The 14,808-nt window shown below is 28.1% G+C and overlaps 1 long non-coding RNA gene across 1 annotated transcript; it reads left to right on the top strand.

Moving 5' to 3' along the window:
* The first annotated feature begins 8,113 nt into the window (after positions 1-8,113).
* LOC124420313 lies at positions 8,114-14,153 on the top strand. Its single transcript, XR_006941108.1, has 3 exons — positions 8,114-8,185; positions 13,102-13,187; positions 13,269-14,153. It is a non-coding gene; the product is annotated as an uncharacterized LOC124420313 (long non-coding RNA).
* The last annotated feature ends 655 nt before the right edge of the window (positions 14,154-14,808 follow it).

Consider the following 14,808-nt stretch of genomic DNA (forward strand, 5'->3'; position numbering starts at 1 on the left):
GCGCAACGTAAAAAAGGTTATACCCAATCGATGCCTTGCCGAAGTATGAAAAACATATAATTTTGTTTATTTTAGTTATAATAATTTATTAATTCAAATGGAACAAAAATAATAATATAAATAAACAAATAATATAAAAAATAGATTTTGGTTTATTTGGTGAAATTTATTTTCCTTTACACGTTTATAAGTTCGAACCTTTTGTCTATGTATCAGCATCAATTACAATTAAAAAACTTTATTTCTTTAAATTTGTAATTTTTTACAACTACTTTAGACGAGTTGTAATTTTTTTCAGAAAAGTTGTAATAAATTTATTTATTTTATTTTTTCATTAAAATAATACAAAGCCTATCAGGACAATCTTACATACTGCTAAGCATTAACACGTAAGTATATAAACTTAACATAAAATAAAAAGTGTAGTAAATAATTGTCCAAACCTAATGCTAATAATAATGATGAAAAATAAAAAATGCAGTAGTTCTTAAAGAAAAATAATACATAAAAATAAGTTAAATAAACTATAGTAGGGGCAAATGATTATTTAAACATCAATCGTTGTTTTTTGGATTAAGTTCACATCCATGAATAATTCACTAATAAAAAACTAGTATCGATCTTCTAGTTTGAAAATAGAAGCAAAAACTTTGTGTTGTCTACCTATCTGTTACTTTTCATTATGTCTGCTTGTCGATCTGAGTAGCAACGACTGCTTTTCTGACTACCTTTATATCTGTCTGTATATCAGTATGTATGTTTTTTTTGTTTAATACATAAAATTTACTTTTGACTTAATTGTTTTCATACATTATACTTTTTTGCATAATTTAAGTTTTAATTTATTTCCTATTGGCAATAATCGGTTACAAATTTCTAAATAAAAAAAGTTACTTAAAAAATATATATTATTTACGACACAACAATATAAAAGGCCTAATTAGACTTTATCGCATAATTCAAATAATATGCGACACAACAGTGTAAAGGACATGATTTTATTTACTTTTTTAATTAAAAAAGACCTTGACCTACAAAAATATGTATATATTTGTTTTGCATGGTGTAATAACACTGAGAAACTTTGTTTGGAAAACTTTTGATCTTTGTGTGTGAGAGAATGATAGATAAATGTCACCCATCTATTTCTCCCACACACAAAATTAAAAGTTTTCCAAACAAAGTTTCCCAGTGTGAACCAGGTCTAAGTGCATCTTGAATATAGTTTAAACATTCCTAAATATGCCCAGTGTGCATCAATTAAAATAATTTTGCATTAGAAATATTAAGGATAATGGTAAATATCAGGATATACCTTCACCTAGCCCTCTTAAAAGAACCCATGTACAAAATTATTTTAGCTTTTATACCAGTCTTAGAAATGTAAGTATATCGCTGAAATTCTACACAAAGAAGTTTTATATAAACCAAATTATCTTGAACAGAATCGATCTAGAATATTTAACTATTTTTAAATAACGGTTAAACCAATCACCGGGTTTGATATATAGTACTAATTATTGATTTGTTTAACGCTAAAGTGTGTTGGCGGAGTTTCAATCTGCCACCGAACTTAATTATATCTAAAGTATTTTTTAATCTCCACCAGAAATAAGTTTTAGAGTTTTAGTGTTTAGCCCGTATAATTGTAGATGAGCATCCCATTCCCAAAGCGGAGAATATTTTCAATAGAATGAAGCTTTTTTGTCATTTGTACATAACCGATGCTTATACACATTTACAAATTGATGATGATTTGATATAAGCTCTAAAACTGAACACTCTCATAAATAGTTTAATTCGACCCACTAGAGCAGTCCACTGCGCAACAAACATACCGGCAATATGGCAGCGAACGATGGAATCTGCACTACAGGGCATTCCCAACGTCTGCAATTTTTTCGACAATATATTGATTTATGCTGCCAATTTTAAGGAGTTATTAAATGTAGTGAAAACAACATTAAATCGTTTACAGGAAAAGGGTCTAAAGTTGAATTGATCAAAATGTGTATTTGCAGCACCGGCCGTCGGGTTTTTGGGGCATAAGATTGACAGTAGCAGAATTCACAAATCCGATAAGCATGTGGGAGCAGTAAGGGACGCTCCTAGACCCACAACACATGAGTTACAGCTGTTTTTGAAAGGACACTTATTATGGGTATTTCATACCTACACAGACCCTTAAGGGATATACTTCTGAAGAAAGAGTTCATTTGGACCGCAGAAGCAGAAAGAGCATATGCGGATATTAAAAACGAGTTAATATCATTTATACTTTTAGTGGCTTATAACCCCGAACTTACACTACTCCTCGTAACTGTCGCTAGAAAATCGATTACATACGCCAGTCGGACATTGAGTACCACGGACATGATGGATAAGGAAACCTTTGCCATTGTATATGCAGTTAAGAAATTTTTCATGTATTTGTTTGCTCAGCATTTCACCCTTATTACCGACCACAGGCTCCTGACACAAATTTTGGATCCTCAAAAATCACTTCCCGTTTTATGTATTAGCCGTGTGACCAACTATGCCGATTTCATGGGAAATTTTTATTTTAACATAATGTTTAAAACGAAAAAGTCTAAAGCAAACGCCGATTATTGTTCAAGAGCATTTAAAGACAATCAAATTGACCGCGAAATGCAGGTTTCTGAATTAGACGTTTTTCATATTTTTAAGTTGAAACAAATTGATCAACTACCGTCGACCTCTGCTTAAATTACATCGGAGACTAGAAATGATGCAAAGCTTGGAGAAATTATCAGGGTCCTGGAAAGCGGCAAATCACTCCAATCGTACACTTTGCACATTTGAATCGTCAAAATGAAGTGTATAGTGAGGTCGTTTGTATATTGGTCTGTCATCGACAAGGATATTAAGAGTGTCGCAAGAAGCTGTGTAGATTTTTTAGAACCTGCAATGAACCTCCAAAAGCCCGAGATCACCATTGGCACTACCCAAAGGGACCATGGAAGCGAATTCATGTGGATTATGCAGGACAATTCTGGGGTCTATGTTATTGATTGTAACTGATGCGTACAGTAAGTCGATTGAAGTTAATGTAACATCCAGCAGCAAATCCATTGATACAATTGCTCCACATGCTACAACTCTTCTATTCATGGGACGTGTGCGAAGAAATTTTAAATATTAATCTGGCATTTCTTCGCCACGGATAGCATTTCATCTTGACACGAAGAGAACATGTTGAAGGATTCACAGATTCGAATTTCTATAAATCAAATAGTACCTATTTACCAAAATTAACAGAAGGCGACAATTAGAGAAGCATAGGAAATATGTAACTTAAATTCAGAGGAATATAAAATGTTCACAAAAAATAATTCAAAGTCATTTTTGCAAATATATCTAAAGGTGTAATTATAGTAACAAAAAGGAAATATCCCAAATACAAAATCATCAAAGGATAATGAAAGCAATAAAATCCAACAATGTCTTTCGTTATAAACTTCAACGCTATTATAGTTCACAACAAACTAAATGTTGTGTTGTCTCGGCTATAACATAAAACATTTTTCAATTATTTTATTCGCTTTTTTTTGTAAAAATATACCGTTACAAACGTTTCGTATAAAATTTTATAATAGTTGCGTATAAGTCTAAAATTCTTCTAAATGCCACAAACTACAGAAAATCCTTTTAAACTCCATAAATCCATTTGTTTGTGGAAAAAAGTTAGAAAAATAACATATTAAAGACGATTGGCTTACCGATTTTCTAAGCCAATGAAATCGTACCGCATCCTTAAAAGACGGGATATGCTTTCGCCAAGATCTGATGCTAAAAAGTGTGTGATAGAAAAGAAATGCTTTAGCATAAATAACAAAGGCAAATGTAGCATATCAAATATAAATACTTGGAACTCATCAAAATATCTGAAACAGGTGTTTTAAAGACTTTATTGTAAGTACTGTGTTTGCTGAGTTTCCAGCCTACGGAGGAGCACTCCTCATTAGTTTTAATTTTTTTCTTTTAGATGAAAATTAAGACTTTATTTTATTTATAATTAAGTTTTTGAAAGATCTTTCGTATTTTTGGAGTCTTTTAAAACTAGGTTTTAAGAAATTTTATTTATAATTAAGTTTTTGAAAGATCTTTCATATTTTTGGAGTCTTTTAAAATCAGGTTTTAAGAAATTGGTACTAATGAATACTTTTTAAAAAGAAAAAATAAAAAACAGCTTCATTTAATGGCAAAAAATTAGTATTTTACATTTAACTGACATTTAACTTTGACCTTCTATAACTCACTAGGGAAAACTCAAATTCAAAAAATATTATTTTTCCTGAATTCGACATACTCAAATTAGCTTAAATATAAGTTTTAAAGTATTTTTCTCGATATAGGAGAAAAGAGATGTCTCAACCAAAAAAAAATTTCAAATACTTCTTGGATTTTGTTTATACCTATTATACATTCATAAATAAAGTAAATAAATGAGGGAATACAGATTTTCAATAACTTCTCAATTGGAGAATTTTATGAATTCGCTCTAAAATTAAATAACTTTACCATATAGTAAAAACTGTATAAACCTATATAAAAACAAAATATGTCTAAAATTTTAAATAAAAGTTTAATAATATTTCCATTTTTATTGCAAAAATTTTAAAATATTTTTTTCTTTATAAGCCTGAAAGTATTATATTTTTTATAAGAAACAGTTCGAAAAGTTTTCATTTTCCAAAAATAAAAGTCAAAGAGACGACTTTTCAAAATTCAAAAGTCAACGTTTTTACACTCTCTATGTGCTTTTATATTCTCTACATTTAGCAACACTAATAAGTAAAAAAGAACGTTTTACAACACTAATTAAAACGGTATTATCAAAGTGTATGTATATCACCGAAACGCAATTAACATTCAAACATTTTTTGTTAAAAATATAAAGCAAATCAGTAAATGGATTTTTTTTAATTTATTAAATTTATAAGATGTTGTTTTTGTTATCGCGCGGCGTGTAACTGTTTGCAATTAGAATTGCGTTATTAGAAAAAATATAAATCAGTGGCTTAAAAACAGAAGTATCGAGAAAGACGTTTAAAAAGAAAAATAAAAAGTGCAATGATATTGTTTTAATGCGGCTAATGCAGAGGACATGATTTTTTTAATTCAATTATTTAACTGCTAATATCCATTCATTGATATACGTTAATATACTTTATGATAAAGTGTTGAGTGATTTTTTCTAATGCAACAAACGGCAGCATCGTGGTAGCTGGTGATTCTTAACAATATGCGACAAATAATGTAAGTTTTGTATTCTTTTTAATAATATTGTTCATAAGGAAAGAAATTTTGGATCAAGCATTGAAATTTTAATTAATTGTATCAACATACCCATAGATTAGACTACAGACTAGACTATGAACTACAATATAAACTGGTATACTCATTTATTCTATTTAGTTTCTGGACTATCTTGTCTATGTTGCAACAGCTAATGTTTTATCTATTCTTTTCCCTTGTAAAAGAAGGAAATTCCAATCAAAACTTAAGAGTCTGTTGACTATACTATTGGCTAGCCCATATACAAGTTTGTATGTTAGTATAATGTTTAGTGTATTATCGTGTAGTCTCTGGATTATATTGTCTATTTAGTTGTAACAGATGATGTTTCACACATTGTTTATTTCATCAATATGTAAAAAAAGAAGGAAATCGCATTCCAAAAAGACAATACCTTTTAAATCCATTAACATGATTGTATATAAAATATGTACATAAGTAGTTCCAATGTCAGATATAAGAGGAACATTACAGCCTTTAAATAACGAAAAACGAGATGCTGACTACCTTGCTACTATTTTTTGTGTATAAATTCTCGTAAAGAAAAGATAGCAGCTTTTTAGTTAGTAGTCAGTTTTTTTATAAATAAAGTCATTAGTCTATTGGAAACTAATTGTTTTTATTATATTCAACTTATGAAACAAAAATGTTATTTTCTGTTAGAATTTCTAGCATAGTCTTCGTTTTTCTTCATCATCTCTTAACGTTATTTCTTCTTAGTTTTCTCCGTTTATAATATCGGTTGTGAAGCAAGTTAAAAATAATACTGTTGAATACATATGGCGGTTTTTAAGGACTTAGTATGTTTTCTTTTTCTGAATTAAAAATTTTTGCTGCACTTCTAACATTTTGCAAATTTTCTCATAACTTTTTAATTACGTGCAGATTCTATTTTAAAGATAATTTGACACAACTGTTTTTCTGTGTCTTTCGGACGTAATTTAGAGAGTTTAGGTCTACGATTTCTCATATTTCCCACATAAGTAGGTCCTTGGAAAAGAGATCAGACGGAAATAAACATGTTGAGTAGCAAGTAATCGTGACATAATTTGGAGCAAGTTATTTTTTTGTATGGTAAAATTATATAGCATAAAATGACAGACATCGGACTTTATTTGATCATAGCCGCCATATAAGATCCCCTTCAAAAAATTATTGTAACGCTCATGAATACATTTAACAAATCATTAAATCTTTGAACTTCTTTATAAACAAAACTTTAATGGGATTTTTTATGACTTCTACATATTCTTTTCTTTATTTTAACCAGTTTTGCTTCTTTGAATTACATTTGATTGATTGCAAATTATGTAGGAATTTATTTATGATCAATGCAATTTAATTGTCCTATCGTTATTTATATAGTATATTATCTTTTTAAATAATTTAGTTTTAATTTTATTTTTATATAATTATTTTTTTGTGTTGGAAGAATTATTGTAAAGTAGAAATTTATAACCGCTTATGGCCTATAGGCTGGGTTATTGAATATTGTTAAATACATAAATAAAAATAAATAATGAACATAAATCGCTACACTAAATTTTTTGAGTATGGGTCCATATTTGACCATAGCTCCCATATAATGAACCCTTGTAAAAATTACTCTAACGCTTATAACTGTTTTAAAATACTGGTACATATTTTAATAGTGATGAAATCTAACATAAATAAGTTTTATAGGACCAAAAATCAATTTACAACATTTTTTGAGGATAAGACAATGTTAGACCCTGCCCCAACGACTTAAATAGCCGTGTAGTAATGCAATTCAGCGTTTACAAGTTGTATTAGAACCAAAATTACTTTACTCGGTTCATGATTTATGCTATTTTCTATATTTTCCATCTTAATAAAAATCAGTTTATTGTCAATATTTACTTGTTTTTATTTATTTTAAAAAAGAATTCCATGATTACTTACTTAACTGAAGACTGTACAAACAAAAGTATAATAAGTATTTCAACTGTTTGATAACAGTCTTCATACATTAATAATTAATGCCTTTATACTTGCAAATTGTATGGACTTTTTTATATATTTTTATTGTTTTGTGACATAGTGCGTCTGCATACTACAGCAAAAGTACGCCTTTAAAGTAAAAAATTAGGTAATATTTTAATTTATTTTTTTTTAACAATATTCAATAAACTAGCCTATGTTACAAATTTCTACTATACAATGATTTTTTCAAAACAAAATTAATAATTATAACAAAAATTAAGAACTGATTGAGTAATACAAATTACAAAAATTTAAGGCCATCAATACAAAACCACTGAACAACTACAAAACATTTGAACAACACTTTATATTTTAATTGGAATAACTAAAAAATCAGATGTAGTAAATTTGTTAAAACCTTATTAATTTTTCTTTTGTACAAGTGGTTTATCATTTTCCTCAAAATAAGTTTTGCAAAGAAAAATTTTAAAATTTTAAAACTGCATAAATTTTAATTCGCAATTCATTAAAAGGTGTTTAAGCTTTATGGTTGCCGATATATCTAAAAAGTTGTGAATTAATCCATAATGTCTTATATTACATACTAGTGGTGCCCAGACTGCGTTGCTGGGCCTTGATGAACATGTTAATTTTTTACATAAGAACCTATATTTTTTTAGGGGTTTAGGTGTTACTGACAGAAAATTAAAACTTCGACGCCGTCTGTAGGACAAATTAAATAAAAATACTAATGAACTCATTTTCTTGCAGGTTCCTTGGAATTCAGTTGTTCTTGAAAAGAAAACTCGTAAGGAATACACCACTATGATACCAAATAATGAATATATACTAAAGTCGTTTGTTTGTTTCAGATTATAACAACTACGGCGACAGCGACAAATGTAGTAGCTGATATATCTGGGTGAGTGAAAAATAAAATTAAAATTAATAATAAAAATAATAAGAACAGTAGATCGTGACTGGACTGATAGTTTAAAAAATATTTTAATTATATATCTTAATAATATCATAATTAATACAGAATTCGGTGGTAACAACAAAGTTTTGTTTACATTAATATAATACAAGGCCCTAAACTACTTGTTTTTACCCCTGAATTAAAACGAATTGTGTTTAGCGTAGTTATTTATTATATTATGGTAGAACAGACGATTCAGTACCATCAATCATTTGTATCATAGACCGTGAGAATCTGCTTTTTTAATGAACAAATACATGTTTGATTTCAATTATGTATTCTACAATCATTTATCTTTGGTTTCAACTAACTGTAAGATCGGACTCAGAATATGTTACTACCCTTGGTGACTAATAACCCCTAGCTTTTGATGGCACGGTTCCGTAAAGTGTAATGGGGTTGCACCTTATAATAGGGTAGTGACGGTTACACATGTAACCAGCTTAGAAACGTAAGTTTTTAGTTGAACCAAATAAATGATTACTCATTCTAAAAGCTATGTATTTACTGGTATATGAAATTACTGAAAGATATGTATATATTTCAATATTGCTCAGAATACATCAATAACTATGCATAACAGAAACTCACTGCAAATGAAAAGATTAAGATCAATATAAAGACTCTACAAGACTAATCAAAGTATAGTTAACAGCATATCAGATGCTTATGCACAAATAAAGCAAAATTTATTTCAAAATTTTAATGATACGTAAATCCCTTTGCATTTATTTATCATTTACATCGTAGAAGTAATGATGTCAGGGGCACGTAGTGCTTATGTTGACGATCATAAAATATATGTTGTTAATTCACAACACGTAAAGTGGAGGCAAAGAATATTTACCTGCCGTTAACGGTTTAAAACAAGTATAATCTTCCAACAAAGTTGCAATTAAAGGGAAGTTTAATAAGATTCTAACGATGCAAAAAATTGTATTTGCATACGTTATCAAAAATGTGTAACAATATTTTGGTACCATTAAAGGTTTACTCATTATAGTCTTCCAACAAAGTTGCAAATAAAACAATACTAATTTTTTTGAACTAAGTATTAGAAAATATATTATTTCGTACAGATTTTCTATTTCCAAAATTGTGTCTGAAAAATGTATACAAATGAATTTTTGCTCTAAACGTTAAAACTGAAATCAATGTTTCCACGTCTATTTAATTAATCAAAATTTAGTTTCATATTAGATGAGAAACATATTAACACCTACATATTTTATATACAAGGTTTTATTTTTCAAATCCGGCGTTATTTTTGAAAGTTATTTAAAAAATAGTGAGCTTTTTTATACTCTTTCTTTAACTTGTTCGTATGTATGCATATGTATAAAAAACAAACAAAACCAGTCAGAGAAATAATTTTTTCCTCTCTGCCTTTCGATTCTCTATTGTAATTTTTTATTGAAGTTGTAGCATGTAGCTGAAAGTTTCTAGAAAAAATCGTGCAGTCAGCGAATGAAAAAATGTATGTTAATTAATTATATCATCTTAAAAAAAGTTAAATCAATCAACTAAATTCTGAAAAAGCAGTATTTAATTTTTGTCCTTCTGCAAATACAAGTTGAATGTATCAACGACTTTATTGTTATAGTCCCATCATTGAATTCTCCGGATGCTAATATTTGACTAACTTTGCTGTTATATGAAGTTATTTACTTTTGTAAATATAAATTTGGATCTAAAGTTAAATGAATTCAAATACAAAATGTGTACTATTTTACGTCCGTATAATATGCGTTTTTTATTCCTTTTCTTAAGTCTTATAACTCATTTTAAACTGTTATTAATTTATCTTCATACAAGAATTCATTGTTTTACAAAACTTTAATAAAACAAATGTGCGGCGGTGTAGAAACACAAAATTCTTGATTTATAAAAACTTCAGAACTAAGTTCAATTATTCTCTTAAGCAACAAGTTGAAAAAATTTATTCCTAAGATCATAATTAGTCTTTTAATAAGAAATATCAAACTAGAAAGTTATATTTGAATGCCTTTTATACATTCGATATTATAAGATTTTATAGTACGTATGGTATGCGAACGCGTATAAAATAAAATCGAATTTCTCCCTGGATTGACGTGCAGCCTTGACACATCTGTTCAATTCATCAATGTCAATACAAACTCTGCAATTTTTTTAAGTTACTAGTGGTGCCCGGTCCGCATTTCAGACTCATGTGGAATATCCACGTAAAGATCTATATAATGTTTAAATGTTACAATAATAATTTCGGCGGTTTACGTGTAATTAATAAAAATGTAATACTGCAACGCAATTTGAAATTTTGTCCCATTCGGTGCTGATATTCTTAAGTTTATCGATTACAAACAAATATTACGTTATTATTTACATAGATTGAAGCTAGATGTAATTCGAAATTAAAGTAATATGCAGTAACAATTTTCCAAAAATATAAATTTAAAAATTGTAATCGAAAGTATTTGAAGAACAAATGAAAATGGTTGAGTAGTTCAAAGCGATATTTATATTTACTTTACGAACATTATCTATCGTCCCTGTTGTAATAGCATTATATCCTCTCCCAAACAATAATATTATGTAAAGAAGAAAAAAAATAACAAAATTTAATTCATTGATGTTGCAAATCCATTCATCGTATATTTAAGACAAGGTTCAACAAAATATATAAAATATTTGTGTATGAATTGAAATTTAAACCCGAGAAATCTGATTATCCATCTATTAAGTTTATATTTTAATGTCCATTAAATTTACTTACACACATATCCATATAAATTTGATTATAGTCTGCAAATCATTTGCTTCTCAATATTTTATTTCGCTAATAAATAAACAATTGTAAAATATTTTTTTTTATCCTTGTGATTTCTTAACATTTTTTATTATCTAAGACTTGTGTCTAAAGATGTTTCAAGTAGTTATCGAAGAACAGAAATGTTATCGAATAAAAATTTTTAAATGTACTTTGACTTTTTGAACCTTGTGCAGAATTTGTAATAATTATTATGCATTGTAATTAATAATTGATGAACTTATTGCAGGAACTCTGTATATCACAATATATGTTGAAAAAACGATTTTAAAGTTTTGAAAACTTCTAAAATTATATAAAATATGTACAACTATGGTATTTGTCCCTATATAAAGTAAATATATTAAAATGTTATGGAAATATTTTTGGCTGGTATGTATTATATGTATGATAATGCTTCTCGAACACAAATGCAGTTTCGAAATTGATTGGCTTATCATGTTAATGCAACACCTTTCAATTATTAGTTAATGGTTTAAAATACATAGGCACATATATTTATATACAGAGTTATTAGAAATATCTTTAGATTTTTAATTTTTTATTAATTTAAAGTTATAAATATGTGATCACATATAAAATTATTAGAAAATTCTTAAGATTTTTTAACTATGGCAAATTTTATAATGAAAAAATCGACGACATTCGAAGAATCTTATAACTTTTATATTATTGAAAAATTATATTAGACTGGATAACGAATACAAAAAGTGTAAAGCTTGCTTCTAGTAATCTTCTTATTAATGATCTTAAATCACTACTTTTCTGTTCTTCAGTTTGTATCAAGTCCAAATATATATTTACCCGAGCATTTTTTTAATTACTCAAGTAAAATTTATATATTAATTTTAACTTTCTAACAATTGCCAGTATAAATAGCAAGTATCCATTAAACAATATAAGACTTATTGAAAATACATTTTTAAATGAACTCTGACTTTTTTTAACATTGTGCAGAATTCGTAATAATTGTTACAAATCATTGAGTATTAATTCAAAGTTAAAAAGAATTGACGATTAGAAAGTTTGTTACATTCGAAGAATCTCAAATCTTTTGCATTTTTGAACTATTGAAAAATAAATCGGATAATAGACGGGATTTATTTTCTTTAGTTATTTCCTTTTTTTCTCCATTTTATATTGATACCAAATAATCCAAAAAGCTATGCCGCATTCTTATTAATTTTTTATAATTCCTTTGTCAATGTATACAAATTTTGTATTTGCCCTATCGTTTTTTAATTACTTTACGAAATTGTATAATTTCATCTTGTTGTTTATATAAACTTAAAACTGTCGACTGGCGATTCTACTAGTTTATAAGAAATATTGTTAAAGTTTCGGTGATCATGCAACAAAAAAATTGGTTTATAAATATGTATAGGAAATAACATTCAGTATTTTGTTAAAGTTACCTCCAACTAAACGTCCAGCTTCATAGTCTATCTGTCGTAGCAAACATCACAAAATTTTATACAGCTGGCCAATTAGAATTGTATAGTTTTTCACAAACGCCTGGAGAAAAAAAATATTTGTGTATTTAAATTTATTAGCTACGAATTCTAACACTTTGAATATGGAACCTATTAATTTTTTACAAGCGTCCACATAAGAAAAAATTTGCAAGTACATATTATTGTTATGTTTCTATATTTGTTTGTATTATATGTATGTGGATAAAAGAGAATTGCTTATTTAGAATTGAAACTATATACAAAAGATTTCAAATTTTCTAAAATGTTTGTCCTATGTTTTAGATCTCAATCAATTTTATTCCCTTAGGTCATTGTTATAAAAATAATTGATATTAGATTTCATATACAAAATTCTATAGATTAAAATTTTAAAGAAAACTTAATTTGGAAACATGATTGTTTTACGCATTTTACTGTGTTGTTGGTATCTTTATGCTTGATAAAATAATAGTTTTGAGTCTTATTTTGAGGTATCTGTCGTTAATTCCAAAACGGCAATGTACAGAAATACAGTCTTGAAATTTTACTATCAACTTAAACTAGATACAAATTTTAATGCATTATTTTCCCTACAGGTTCCTTAGAATTCATCTGTGCTTGGGAGGGAAGGAAGTACCAATTCGAATAAACCACTCTGATGCCAAATCAAAATATATTTAGAGTAATTGGCATATATAAAAATACAAAATAAATTTTAATTTTGTAAAATTAGAACATATACTAAAGTCCTTTACTTTTTCAGATATCAACAACTATGCAACAGCAACAAATACGTTCCCACTACCATCGGTTTTTCGCACCGGAACGACTTGGAGTTCAACGAAAACGACTAAGGATTGTCAACTCAACCACACAGACTTTGTACGTATCGCTGCTTCAACAACATCAACATTAAAGTGGCTGAAATATCTGGGTGAGTGCAAATTTGTTTTAAAATAAGAACAGTAGATCGTGACTGGACAGATAGTTTATATAATTAAGCTAGGACTCGATAATATCATATTTCAATAATTCATAGTGAATTCGCTCGTAATTTCAAATAAAAGTAAATTTCTTTACTGCGTATTATTACCCCCGAAATAAAATAAATTTTCTTTAGAGTAGTTATGGATTATGTCATTGTCAAAAATTATGTTTCTGTACCAATCATTTGTATCATACCCAGTGAGAATTTGCTTTAGGAATGAACAAACACATATTTGATTTCAAATATGTATTGTACAATCATTTATCTTTGGTTTCAACTTTCTGTAAGATCGGACTCAGAAAATGTTACTACCCTTGGTGACTAATAACCCCTAGCTTTTGATGGCACGGTTCCGTAAAGTGTAACGGGGTTGCACCTTCTAATAGGGTAGTGACGGTTACACATGTAACCAGCTTAGAAACGTAAGATTATAGTTGAACCAAACAAATGATTATTCATTCTTGAAGCTATGATTTCCACTGGTCTATTACATACTGAATGACATGTACAGATATTATTATTGCTCAGGATATACCCTTAACCCAATGACTTGTTTTCCAATATATTTAATTTTTTGCATTTCATATTATGTTTTTACACATTTAAAATAATTTTTCTTTCAATCTAACTGATGTTTCTGTACCATCAATCATTTGTATAATAGCTAGTGAGAATCTGCTTTAGGAATGAACAAACACATATTTGATTTCAAATATGTATTGTACAATCATTTACATTTGTTTCAACTTACTGTAAGATCGGACTCAGAAAATGTTACTACCCTTGGTGACTAATAACCCCTAGCTTTTGATGGCACGGTTCCGTAAAGTGTAACGGGGTTGCACCTTCTAATAGGGTAGTGACGGTTACACATGTAACCAGCTTAGAAACGTAAGATTATAGTTGAACCAAACAAATGATTATTCATTCTTGAAGTAATGATTTTCACTGGTCTATTACATACTGAATGACATGTACAGATGTTATTATTCCTCAGGAAATATCCATAACTCCGTGTCTATATTTGACAAATATCTATCAGAGCAAAAACAAAATTCTATGCAAATTTTACAATACAAAGACGTTTGTTATCAAGACAATGTTGTATAAACAATTGATTAGAAAACAATGTCATAACGATGCATAACGCTAATAAATGGTGTTTGTAACTGCTAAATTATCATGATAACAATTTGACTTTTAGCATAATAAAAATGTATTTAATCTAGACACGAAATAGCTTGGTCAATTCAATTTAAATGGATATTTTAAAAAAAAACTTCACTATGTTCTTAAATTTTTGGTGGAAATATGA

The sequence above is a fragment of the Lucilia cuprina genome, chromosome 5 (assembly GCF_022045245.1).
Source record: "Lucilia cuprina isolate Lc7/37 chromosome 5, ASM2204524v1, whole genome shotgun sequence".
NCBI lineage: Eukaryota > Metazoa > Arthropoda > Insecta > Diptera > Calliphoridae > Lucilia > Lucilia cuprina.